The 13762-nt window shown below is 43.4% G+C and overlaps 2 long non-coding RNA genes across 7 annotated transcripts in view; one reads left to right on the top strand and one right to left on the bottom strand.

The window, feature by feature from the left end:
* The window catches only part of LOC117801858, a 29410-nt gene that overhangs the window by 8970 nt on the left and 6678 nt on the right, over positions 1 to 13762 (bottom strand). For 3 of the 5 annotated variants that reach the window (XR_004624619.1, XR_004624617.1, XR_004624616.1), the window contains exon 4: positions 5906 to 6047. The exons of the other annotated variants lie outside the window; for them this stretch is intronic. This is a non-coding gene — a long non-coding RNA (uncharacterized LOC117801858). The remainder of the gene's footprint in view (positions 1 to 5905; positions 6048 to 13762) is intronic. 5 annotated transcript variants of the gene reach the window in all.
* Positions 3950 to 13762, top strand: part of LOC117801861 — a 40976-nt gene continuing 31163 nt past the window's right edge. For both annotated transcript variants that reach the window (XR_004624625.1, XR_004624626.1), the window contains exon 1: positions 3950 to 4902. This is a non-coding gene — a long non-coding RNA (uncharacterized LOC117801861). The remainder of the gene's footprint in view (positions 4903 to 13762) is intronic.

Here is a 13762-nt window from a genome sequence, read left to right on the forward strand (position 1 = left end):
AAATATATGGTGTGAGTATGATGTTAAAATCCAATCCCTTCCTCCTAAGAAACAGTAAAACATCTCTGTCCCTGTTCTTTCTTGGGGATTGCCATGCAGATTTTCTATCTTTTGCCAGTCCTCTTGTATTTTCACTCAATCTGTTGCAAATTGGTCATTTCCTTAATCCCAGAAATTTGTATATTAATTGCAAAAAATTCTCAATCTCTCTGTCTCTGAGCTTCAACTCTCTCTGAACTTTGCAATATGTGAAAGGTTTTGAAACCTCCTCCTTCACTGGCCAGCAAAGAGCAACTTTGAAGGCTGAATACAACCTGAAAAGAATTTCCCTATTGTTCAAAAATTATAGATCTATTATAAATTCTGAGTCATAACATCAATCAATTCCCAGGGCTGCAGCTCCCTGAGGATTTTCCTGTTTAACTGAAGTAAGTCTCAGGGAGACATGCTCTATATCCTGGTCTTCAAAACTCTGGGTCTAGAGTGATGACAGTCCAGCCAATGAGACAACTTGATGGGGTGTCCTCTTTTCGGAAAAAAAAAAGTCCTTCCCTGAAAGTAACCCACATAAGTCTTTTTCTTGCTAAATCAAAAGACCTGTATACTGAATTCGGTATATCTATTTTTATTTTTTTCTCATGTTATAAATGTAATTCCATTTTATCGTAGGAAATTTTAAAAAATGAGTCAGCAAAGGAGTTAATTTATAAATAATAATAAATTAATAATAATAAATAAAAATTACTTGTAATTCACCAGAGATATTTGATTTTTTCATATATTCTTGCAGACATTTAAATATATATTCCATAAATACACATAATAAGTATATAATATATATTTATATATTCAAATAAAAATAGAATCCTACTGGTTGGTAATCCTTCCTCTTTTGTGGAATGAATAATGTCTTCCTTGAATTTGAGCATCAAACCTGAAGGGGAGAATCCTTAAATTTTTTCCATAGTATATAGATTTTTCCTGAAGTCAGGTGGTAACAAACCAAGACTGAATGCAGTAGCTTATAGCTTAGGTTGTGTGTTTGTTGCACTTCTTCCTTTCCTTATTTTTCTCATTTCAGTAAACAAAAGTGAACATGAGATGACAGAGAAAAAAGAGGAACCTATGTCTGATCAGGTGATTGTGTTGTCTCTAACAGACGTCTTGGGTTACTTATTTTTATCAAAGAAGGTTCTTCCTCTGGGTAGAGTGACAGGTCTTATGTAGTGCTGGGGAAGGGAAAATTTCCCCTGTCCTTCTTAGTTCTTTTGACTGGTTGAATAATTAAGATGACCAAAAGTAGATTAAGAAGAGAAAAATTTAATTGTGTGTCTGGCAGGGAGCTCCATAAGAACATGAAGCCCACAGGCAGTCAGGCAGTTGAGGCTTATATGCTATCCAGAGCTAAAGAAAAGGGGGGAGCGCCTGTGTGGCACAGTCGGTTAAGCATCTAATTCTTGGTTTCAGCTCCGGTTGTGATCTCAGCATGGTGAGATCGAACCCTAGGTCAGGCTCCATGCACAGAGTCTGCTTGAGATTCTCTCTCCCTCTCCCTTCCCTTCCTGCTTGCTTGTGTGCTCTCACTCTCTCTCCCTTTCTCTCCTTCTCTGAAATAAATAAATAAATCTTAAAAAAAAAGACAAGAAAAGAGGGGAGGGGTCTGGAACTTCAAAGGGAAGGAGAACAATTCACAAGAAGTTGATAAAGAATAAATGTTCGGTAAACAAATATTTGCTGGGTCATCCCAAAACAATGGGACACAGAGAGTAATTTTAACAAACAGACTTTGCAGGTCCCTCCCTGTCTACTACCCCTCGTTCATATTTATACAGTAGTTATCTATGGTGTTAGCTCCCATATTATAGGAGCTCTTCTATGTAAATTCTTTTAGGCAGTTAGGGGAAGGTCAAAGGCTCTTTCTAAGCCTTCTATTTCTTAAAAATATTCAGCCTAAAATAATCCAAATGCCAAGGAGACACATTTGGGAGTGGCAAATTTTGCTCTCTACGGTAGCTTGGGCAGGCAACAGTTAATGGTAAATGGTAATTCTGTGATAGGAAGTGGTCCATAAAATTGCTTCATGTTGGGGTACATTTTTTGAACTTGCAAACTCTCCAATGGCTATGGTCATGACTTGGGAAAGGATGACCAGAAGCCCCAGCCAGAGTGTGGATCCCATCCGCTAGACCCACTGAAATGGCCACTTCAGCTTGCCTTTTCTGTCTGTTGGGACCCAAAACTGACAGAGCTTTTTTTTAGTAAGTATTTCAGTCACTTTAAAGTTCTTTTCTTTTTTTTTTTTTAAGATTTTATTTATTTATTTGACTGAGAGAGAGACAGCCAGTGAGAGAGGGAACACAAGCAGGGGGAGTGGGAGAGGAAGAAGCAGGCTCCCAGCAGAGGAGCCCGATATGGGGCTCGATCCCAGGACCCTGGGATCATGCCCTGAGCCGAAGGCAGACGCCCAACGACTGAGCCACCCAGGCGCCCCCTTTAAAGTTCTTTTCTGCTATTGTCTTTGGCAGTTTATAGAGGTGAACTTCTTATAATTTTTTACTTTATAACCATCACAGTCCATATGAAGAAATACTTCAGAAATATTGTATGAGACTGAGCTTAACTTTATCTTAAAGTCTAATATTTCTAGATAATTTAAATCATGACACATACAAATAAAGAAAGAGCATGGGTCAAAGATTTCATTGACCTTATTAATTAACAAGAAAGTAAAAAAGATGTTACAACTGGTTTCACTGGCGAATCCAGACCAGACATATATATATAAGCAATCATGAATACTGAAATCAATACGTGAAAAACTGACTATCCACCAGGGCACTAATCAAGGGCATTCAAGTAGACACAACTTGTTTGCATTTCTATGGATAAGAATCACTTGCATTGTCACTCAGTTTCTACAACTTATGAAACTGTGAAATAGCTCAAGGACAATGACAGATGGAGATGACCCCTAGACAGGACACCCAGTAATTTTGCCCATTTCAAAACCTTTTACATTTCTAGTTGGACTCTGTGTCCCCCTACCTTAGCTGCAAAATTTGTTTCACTCTAGCTAGGTGCTATTAGGCAACATTGGTGCCCAGTGGGGAAGCTGCTCTTATGCAAAATGTTATTGCCGTTCCCCCCAGATAATCAACTATTCCATGGGTGACTCGGGGGAAGTAATAAAAGAGGTTGGCTTCTTGGGTGAGTTCTCTTAGTGGCAGCAAAATACCTGCGCATTCTCCTGGGCTTCAGAGAACATAGGGACAGAGATCTGAAATGTGTCCCTTTGATCCTCTTGTTCCAACAGCCCCAGGGTTGGGATCTCTTTTGATGGAGTGAAACTGTGACATCAGGGTGATCTATGAGACCGAAACAGAGGGTGACTGCAAGGGGAAATTGACCAGATTCACACCATTTCAGTGCACAATTTTTACAGCCTAAACAATTTAAATACTTTAAATATTTAAATCACTCTGCCAGCATGAGCTTCACTGGGATTGTAACATCATCCAATTTTAACCAGTACATTAAAAGTATCTTCAAACAGTCCTACCAATGCTCAATTTAAATCATCTTGTGAAAATAATGGGTTCACAGAAGTACTCAGCCCTAATAAGTGGTCTCTGGAAACCATCGAAGGGAGAGTGTTAGGAAATTTCCTGTCAGCTCTAGCAGGACAGTCCTCAGGGGTATTTCCCGCCAGCCTGCTAATACCAGACCTCTCAGTCAGGCTCAGAGTCCTCAAAAAGGACACTAGGTATTTGTTTTGGAGATACCCTGGATACTCACTGGGAATTTTCTCTAAGTTAGAAGTCTAGCTTGATTGAAACAAAACACTCCCATACACTTTGCCTGAATGTGAGTTATGCGTCTCCAAGAAAAAGGTGGGGCAAGAAAGAACTCTTTTATCATTCTGACACCAAGAAATCCACTTTACCAGGAAGATGCAGGCTTAATGGGAGAGTGGAACAAAGGCCCGGGTGGAGACATTAGACAGCTTCTCAGCAACCTGTGAGTCAGGCCATTACAGAGCAGTTTCGTCATTTTGTTTGAAGGGAATTCCCAGGACTCCAGCCGAGCTCAAGAGTCTTCTGGTTTTGCAGAAATGCACTCCGGATTCAGAAACACAAACAAGTGACTCAGGACTTTCCAACCCTCTGCTTCTTGCTATCTTCTAATATTAACTATAAAGGGTTATGTTGGTCTATGCATTTGTATTCTCTCACACGTGGTTTGGTTCTCAAACTAATTCAAGGGCTCAGTAAGCCATGTGACCTTGGGAAAGTTTCCTCATGACTCTATATATCAATGAACTCATCTGTGCACTAGGACTAGGGGAACCAGATGGTCTTTCAAGTCCTTCTGCCTCTCCATGTACATTTGCAATTCTCTAAATTAAGTCAGAATTCCTTTGGAAAGCTTGTCAGAAGCTCTGTGCCTGGCTGAGCCCTTGGAGGGTGATGACATTGCACTTGATCCGATTACCCAATTAAAACGATCTATTACTTATATAATTATTTATCTAGGGTCTGGTATCCCTTGCCAGACGTTAAAGTCCAGGAGTTAATATCTTTCTCACCTAGCACTATCTCCCCAGCACCTAACACAGGGCCTGGTACATTCGAAGCACCCAGTAAATATTTGTTGAACAAATGAGTGAGGGCACCAGGGGCTTGGATTCCGATGTCCTCCACAATGGCAGTGAGGAACCAGGCAAACCGATGAGGGTGGGACTGGGCCAGCTTCCGGAGCTGCTCTGATGGCAAAAGCAGGAGAAGCTTGCAGACAACTGTGATCACCGCGTGGGATGTCTTCTGACAGCCGAGGCAAAATCTGCAGTCCTCAGCCCCCAAAACCTGCCTCGCCATGACGTCACAGTCTGGGATGGACAGAGCGGTACGTCAGTCATGCAGCTCTAGGCTGCAGAGATTCTGGGTGGGGCTGGGATTTAGATGCATGCCTCTCACCTCTCCACTCCGGCTCAGGCCTGCCAGACCAACCCTGACTCCCAGGGCTCATCCTCCTCTTCCCAGCACTGGGTGTGCTCGGTCCAATCCCAAAGCAACTCAGGGAGTCACAGCCCCCACAAGGGCACCCAGCCCAGGGGACAAGTGGGGTCTGCAGCCCTGCCCGAGGTCCCCACACCACCAGTAAGCCCTTCCAGGCATGGGGTTTTGTCCACCTTGAGGAGTGTGGTGAGACCAAAGCATGACCCAGAGGAGTAAATTTTCCATACTCTGCACAAAGGCAGCTTGCCAGAAACATCTTTTTGTTTCCTTTTAACTCTAAAGAGCTAAATGTCCCGCAGACAACGGTCAGTCACTATATGTTATATAAAAGTACGGATTTTGATCTTTATGTAGAGTGCGGAGGACTTGTTCTGTTGACCTCTGCCGTTGGGTCGACAGGCGATTGGCGTGGTTAAAGTCTCTTCTCCCAGGCTCAACTCAGGGCCGAGGGGAAGCCGGGAGAAGGCCTGGGAAGGCTCCTCTCCCCTCTGTGTCTTGGGACAGAGCTGCACCTAAAGGCTCAGAGGACGAATATATATGTCCTCTCACCAGCCCACAAAGAAAGATATTTTCATCTAACATCAAGTTAAACTTAATAACAGTTGAAGCTTAAAAGCCTCCCTTATGGTCTCCACAAGCATTTTGTTTCACTCTGGAAATCTGTGATCTCTACTAGAGATTGCTAAATATAACACTCAGAATGTAGAGTAGCAGCGACTGGGGGCACACTGGGATTGGGTGCGGGCGGGATGGCAGAGACAGGGCTCGGCTGAATTTTGACAGGTGCGCTGGGTGTCCACAGGGCGGGATGTTTCCCAGGATGGGACTGATTAGCATGTGATCGCCCATAAACACTCCATAGATTAGGATCAAAGGCCGTGTGCACTTACACAAAGAAGTGTGAACATGAAAGCATTTTCTTTCGTCCTTTTACTGAATCTCTTCTTAGACTCATAATCCGCAACCCTGAGGGACGTCTGATGAGGTCAGCAGCCATTTTCCCAAGGCCAGCAGTTGACATATATACATCTCCTGCATGGGATGGAAATGAACAAAGCGCACCTGTTTGCAAGCTGCGGAACAGATGACTTGTGATTGTAATATGTATCTGAAATTTGCATTGAGAAATTTTTATTCAGAACCTACAGGGAGAGGAAAAAATTGGATTTTAAACGCATGTGTGAGTGCATGCACACGCGCATGCTCACTGACTGGCACGCAAACTCTAGAAAGGATGAGGGAGGGCAAAAGGACAAACGGTGGCGGCAAGTGCTTCTCTTTTAATAATAAGCCACGGAAATGGAGGTGATTTGGTCTGGGAAGCCATACCGTACTTCTGCGAAGTCATTTGTATATGCGCTGATTTGCATACTGCTGGGGCCACCGGGTCCCTGCGCCGTGATCCCCCAGGCCTCTTCTGGTCGGCCTTCTTCCCAGGAGGACCATGCTAATAATTAAGCTCGCGGGGGAACACCGAGAACAAAAGACGCAGTGGCAGGTGCTCAAAGTCACCTCTTCCTTTTAACTCCGTAAAGATCTGGGGACAGATCTGCCCCGTCAGCTTCTCAGAAGAGTCAGACAGTATTTTCTCTCCTCTAGAAAAGAAACCCATTCCAGGGATTATGAATGTTACTCTGTGTCTCCATCCGAAGTTAAATCTTTGCAAGCATGCAGTTATTAAGATGCCAAGTTGCCTCATTTAATTACAACCTTTATTATGGTATTGAATACTCTAAATGCACTATTTATCACACCTGAAGAGACGAGCCGTTCTACCTTAATGGACCACTCTCAGCGGGCCGTCTATTGATTATCTTCTCTACTGAATTAATTCCTAGCAATCGCCTAGTGAACAGTCATTAACGGAATCGCCTCCTGCGAGTGCACGGCTGGGGCTGGCGGCCTGCGATGGGCCTTTCAGATCGAGAGCCACTTTGGCCCCCTCGCCGCAATTTGAGACCACGCACTTAATGAACAGAGGCCTTGAGAACAAGCGGGTGTCTTCACTGTAGAAAGGCTTTGTTTACAGGAGGCCGGCCCAGGACTATTCCGTTTCCTTAAGAGTTTGTTCTGGGGCACCTGGGTGGCTCAGTTGGTTAAGCGTCTGCCTTTGGCTCAGGTCATGGTCCTGGGGTTCTGGGATCGAGTCCCACATTAGGCTCCCTGCTCAGCAGGGAATTTGCTTCTCCCTCTCCCTCTGCCACTCCCCCCTGCTTGTGCTCTCTCTCTCTGTCAAATAAATAAATAAAATTAAAAAATAAAAAAGAGTTTCTTCTCACTGAGCCAATGGCACTTGAAGACCCTTACTGAATGGAAACACTGGTCTGTTGAATTCAGTCCAGCCTCAGAGGATGTGGTGCTCTGGGATTTTCTTTGGTGGCCTTGCCGCTGCATTCCCTCCTTCTACTGAATTTGCTGCAAGGAGTCCCTCACTCATGTCGCTGACTTCAAAGAATGTTTTACTGGCCCAATATTTGGATGAGGTATGTGGGGTTCAGAGAGGTCATTCAGGCAAACAATAGTGGGAAGGTGGTCGCTCTGCCTGATTTTGAGGAGACTTTTAGAAAGACAGCAGGCTCGTTAGAGGGAGAGGGAGTCCAAATCAGAGCCTTACCTCTGCCTTTCCTGGGTGCAAGAAGGAGGTCCCTGTAGACCCAGCATCTCCCAGGTGGCCTCTGCTCTCTTGTTCTCTTACTAATCCCACTTAGGGATCACGTATGGCACTAGGCAGAGCCTGCTGTCACGGGCATCTCAGCCTTCTACAAATCAGCTGTCTCCTCAAATTCAATTCCACAGCTGGACCCAGTGGCTTGCATGGAGGTATGTTTGCAAAGCCAAAAAGTGGCCAGTCTGGCTAGGCTTCTCAAGCGTCTCTTTCCTGTTCCAGACCAGACCCAGGTGGTGTGCTCCTTTCCTTGACCTCTTCTTCTAGAACCAGGTCACACAAGGTGGCAGAATGGGTGGCGTCTATAAGTCAAATCAGGGCTTGGTTCTCACATTGGCGATGTGTCTAGACAAGCCTCCAGGTCATGGTTCTGGTCTACCGGGCCAGGCAAAGCCTAACACAAAAGTCAGTGGAGTTAGATTTGGCCACCTAGACTGTCTCTAAGTTTGCATTTATGACCTCCAGTCTCCCTCTCTGCATTCTTTTCTCCCTGTGTGGTAGCTAATACTAATAGCGACAATAATGATAATTAAAATAACAATACATATCATTTATTAAATGTTTATTAAGAATCAAGCACTACACCTAGAGGATTATGTATGTGATCTTGCATGACTCTGACAACAGCCCAATGAGTTAAGCATGGTAACCTCATTACTAATGAGAGTCTGTTTATCAGCCTGAACTGCGTGTGGTAAGCACTCAGGGATTTTTGTAAAATATGGCCCTATGGAGATTGGTTTAGTTGCCTGGGTGGAGGAGCCTGAGAACTACTGGATCTTAACAGTAGTTATGCATTGAAATCATATGGAGAGCTTTAAAAACATACTCATCCTTGGTCCCACCTCTACAGATTCTGATTTTGGTGGTCTGGCATGATGCCTAGTTATTGGCATTTTAAGTCTCCCCTGGGTTGAATTTAATGTATAGTTAAGGCTGAGATCCCCTGTGCTGGGTTGAATATTTTGACCAAGATCTTCAGAAGTTGGGAATTGAAGGGGTGCCTGGGTGGTTCAGTCGGTTAAGCATCCAACTCTTGATTTCCGTTCAGGTCATGATCTCTGGGTCGTGAGATAGAGCCCTGGGTCGGGCTCTGTGCTCAGTGGGGAGTCTGCTCCCTCCCCTCTGCACCTCCCCTCGCCTCACTAAAATAAATAAATCTCAAAAAAAAAAAAGTTGGGGATTGAAGCTGGAACATGAACTGGCTGACCACAATTTGCTCCCCAGGGTTATACCTCTTCCTTTCATGGACCATTCCAACATCCCGTAGGGAGCCATTTGTTATTTACACTTCCAGAGGGATGTTTTCTAGGGGCCGTTTAAACCTCCCTTTATCTATCTGAAGAAGGGAAAATAGCATATTCCATGAGAAGCATTTTATGATCTTGGGGGCAGGTGGAAGCATTTTGGAGGTTTGGGGACATAGGAGTTCTGCCTACTAACTCTTCCACCCCATATTTATGCATATCACTGAGGTCATGAATCTTAAGGCTTGGATGTCCTATGGCAGCTAGGACCAGAGCAAAGACTCAGCGTACCCTGAGCCCACTTTCTTCTCATGTCATTCCAACATCATTGTTGCTCTCACTTTGCAACTTAATCCTTACTCAAGGAGGAAAAAAAAATTAATTTAATTCCTGTAGAGTTGCACATTTAAAAAAGGTAAAAACACTCCAGTCTCAGTGTTTGATCTTTTGAAAACTCCCCTGCTGGATGTGGATCTCCACTATCCCTTTGGTTCTAAAATTTAGCCTCTGGCAATAGCTACCCTGGCCAAGCCAGGGGCTCTTCCAGCTGGGGATGGGCTGCCAATCCTATCCCAAGTTCTGAGTGGAGGAAGGCAGGGAGGCCTTTCCAAGCCCAAGAAATCACCACAAAATTGAAGACTTAACAACTGTGCTTCATTGGTGTTATTTCTAGCACCAAATGTAGGCTCCCTGACCTAGTGTAGTTGACATCATGGGTTTCTGGGAGTTCCCAGGGGGTTCCCAGCATTCACTCATGAATAGTCCAGCCTGGCTTGTTTTTCTTCTTCTTGGTGGACCCCAGGTCGTCTTGTAGGGTGGTGGGGAGGAGGAAGCACAGGCCAGTGTCACACTTTGACAGGAGGGCCCCAATTGGGTACAGCCCAAGCCAGGGGCCCTACGGAGATTTAGTGGAAACTCATTGAGCTTTATTCACATCTTTCTTTCTCTCTGGGGTCCAAGCAGAAGTCAGTGGAGGTCCAGGCTGGGGAAGAACCTGGGGGTCAGATACTGCACATGCTGATTCTGAAAGTTCCCCACCCTTTCTACTGAAGTGTTGTCATTGGTCTGGTGACTCATGCTCTCTTTTCTCTTGAGGAAATTGCTCTTCTGGGAAATGCCTCAGTTCCTTACTAATAATGGGGCTCCTGTCTCCCTCTCCAATCCTTGGTGCTTTGGGTGCACTGCAGGACCAGGCTCAGATTGATTGGTGCTTGGTGATTCTGGGCCAGTCCCTAGACACACCCTTGGAATTGCCCTTTTTAGGACTGCCAGCCCATTGGTCACTGAGTCTGTGTCTTTATGATTCTAGGAAAATGAAAAGCTAGAGAGTTCACTGAAAATAAATTAGATGAAAAAGACTTAGTAATGCCTGTTTCATTCTTCCAGTTGTTCTTGACCTCAACTTCTCTTTCTGTCCCACCTCTCACTCTAATGGCCAGCAATTCCTGCTACCTCTCCGGCTTCCACACTACAATAAAACACCAACATCTCTTGTAGGAGCTCCTGACATCTTCTGTCTTCCACCTGTGCTGCTCCATGGTCTAATCAATGCAGCAAAGTCAAATCAGATCACGTCACTCCTTTGCTTCAAACCCTGCCTCCAGTGGCTTTCCACCTCATGTGGAGTTAAGCCTAAGTCTTTACAATGGCTTCATGGTCTTATGAAATCTGGCCCCTTGGGATCTTTCTGTATAATTTGTCTTTTTTTCCCACTCTGGCCACAGGGCCTTTGCACTTGTTACTTCCTTTGCCTGGAATGCTATTCCCCAAAATTTATGTATTACCCACTGCCTGTTGAGCTTCACTCAAATCATTAATTCAATGACTTTGCATTGCATTAAGTTCTAAATCTAGGTATTTGACTTTAAGCCTTTGTTTCTCATTAATCAGTTAAACCTATATGTAAAAGACAGGAGGAAATTGGCCAAAATCTGCACAGGCCACTTTCCTTTGCCCCCTTTTTAAAAAAAGAAGCCACCTGTCATTGAGATCTGACACAATTTCATGCACACAACCACACACACACAGGGACAATTTTGTATCTGAGCACGTGTGGACTATATATGGCATATGGAAGAAATCTGTCTACTTGCTAATAAGAATATCTCAAAGGAATATCTAGATGAACCCTGGGCAAGTTCTGACAACCATTTATGACCACTGAGAATCAACTGAAGTGGGAATTTAGTTTGAAAAATGGTTATTAGTAATGAAAATGTCAAGGGAACTCTGACTTTTTGTAACCAGGGTAGATGGATTCACCTTTTCACAAAGCTTCAGAATGTAAAACAGGCTCTGATCTTTCACCAAGATAAAAATCCATTCAAGGCTATGGCTGGAAGCCCACAGTAGCAGTGGCTCAGAGAGAAATTTAATGGTTTTTAAATTATGGTTTTGGGTCCCTCTAAATTATTCTCAGATCCCGGACAGGGCCAGCCTGACCGCTTGAATATACTCATTTTCAAATGGGACAATTTCGCAGGTTGGCTATAACATGGAGATAAAGTATTCATAGACATATGTGAAGTATGCATTTCTGTGTCATGTCAATTTGTGACTGTCTATATAATACATGGTATATCTATGATTAAGCAAGAAAAAAAATTGAAAAATACTAAATCAGTGCCAGCTTGAATTATAGACAGAGTTTAAAACTCAGAAGAAAGACAGAGTTTAAAACTCAAAGTATCCTGGACCCAACCCACTTTTTACTCAGTAGTCAAATATTCCTGTATGTTTCTTAATTATTTATATCCCTCCACATCGACACTCTGACAAGTCTTCAGAAATTGGCGCCAAAATTTGAATCTATAATTGTTTACTTTTATGTACCAGGTGAAATAAAAACGAAACCAAACCAAACCGTTGTGTATTAGGATAGCCGGAGGCAATGAACAAACACTTGATTTAGCTTCACCTCGCACAGTGATACCCCACGGTCACTGGGGTGTTTAATCGTTCTTACGAAACTGCACATTCAAGAGGAGGAAAATGTAAAAGGTTTCCACATTGGTTTCATATCCTAACTCCTGCACATCTGATGTCCTTCTCTGATACAGCAGTCATGCTGCCAACAGAGATTTCTTTGAGAAAGAAGTCATACTGTTCTCTTTTGGATAAACTATGCTAAATCAAAGGGCTAGCTGCTTGCCTCTGGAGTGAAGAAATTTAAATTGTAGTTATTTTTCTATTCTCATCTAACTGTCTCTCACCTCTTTTTTTCCCTTTATTTTTGACTTTTCCCTATCTCTTCCAAATAGGGGTAAAAATTGGGAAGGCTTGAAGTCACCTGGGAAATCAAAGGTACTGAAAATCTGCAACTTGACGGGAGATTGTACACATAAATACTCTTTTTAGTTTATTTCGAAATCATCTTTAGTCCTTCTGTTTGCTTTTCTTTTAAATGTAGCTAGCATCATCTCATTTTTGTCATGTGTTTGTCACACATACACGATTAAACTTTTTTTTTCGTGTGGTTTGCCCGCTGCTAGTCATGGGAGATGTTCCAAATATGGAGGCCAGACCCCAGCCCCAGAAGGACTCATCATGATGCGGGGACATACATCTAAGCCATCATTACAACATGGCCCATCACTGAAAACACACATATACATGATTAAAACTCAGTTGTATTCCCACAGCATTAAAAATACTATACAGTAAGAGGTAACATGACAATTTCAACCCTCTACTAACAATTAAAAATCCTCAATGATTCCAGACTTTTTCCTATGCGTGTATAAGTAAAGCTATGTATTTGTGTGTTGGGGGTCCCCAGGACCTCCCCCAAGTTCTATGATTTGCCAGGAGGACTCACGGGACTTAGCATATAATTATATTCACAAGGTTTATTTACAGGGAGAAGATTTAGAGCGAGATCAACACAGGGAGAAGGCACACAGGGCAAACTCAACGTGTTCTCACAGGACGCGCTTAATTCCACTAGCGAGGAGTTATGATGGCGCATGTGAAATGTTGTCTGCGGGGGAAGTTCTTTAGAGACTCAGTGTCTGGGGTTTTTATGGGACTGGTCACACGGGTAGCATCTAACTGGTACGTAGCACAATTTCTGACTCCCAGAAGGAGAGCGGGAGTTCAGTATAAACCACATCGGTTGTACAAAGCAGCCTAGGTACCGGAAGCTGCTTTTATGAGTTGGGAAGAGCAGGAACTCTCCCAAATTCCAAGTTCCCAGATGCCAGCCAAGGCCCAACCCGATAAGCAGAACTTGCAGAGGATGACAGTCAGGCCTGCTTTGTTAGCTCTTTCCTACACAACTCGTATTTACACTTCGTACAAAGTGTTCTGTCTCTCTGTATCCTACTGTCTGTCTTTCTGTCTGCAGCTTTTCTTTTGAAGATAACACTATTGTGGACACCTTCCTATACCAGTTCATGTAGGTCTGCCTACTTCTTTGTCATAATATTCCATTTTAGAGACGATTTCTTTAATTCTTATATAGATTGATATTTGGTTTGTTTGAAATTCATTTTTTTTTAGGAGGGAGGGAGAGAGAGAGAGAGAGAGAGAGAGAGAGAGAGAGAGAAAGAGAATCCCAAGCAGGCTCCGCACCCAGTGAATGACCTGACCTGAAATCAAGAGTCGGATGCTCACCTGACTGAACCACCCAGGCGCCCCTGCTTGCAATTCTTAATATTACAGATTATGATGCAACATCATTGTTCATATACTTTTCATATATTCATGCCTATTGTTTCTGTTACATAGGCTTCTAATTGCTGTTACCCATGTTTCTAGACATGTTATTCCTGATGTCATTAGATTTAGAAAGGAAGATCACGGTGTTGGAATGTTAGTGGATGAAGAAAGTTTGT

Source organism: Ailuropoda melanoleuca, chromosome 1 (genome assembly GCF_002007445.2).
Source record: "Ailuropoda melanoleuca isolate Jingjing chromosome 1, ASM200744v2, whole genome shotgun sequence".
Lineage (NCBI taxonomy): Eukaryota > Metazoa > Chordata > Mammalia > Carnivora > Ursidae > Ailuropoda > Ailuropoda melanoleuca.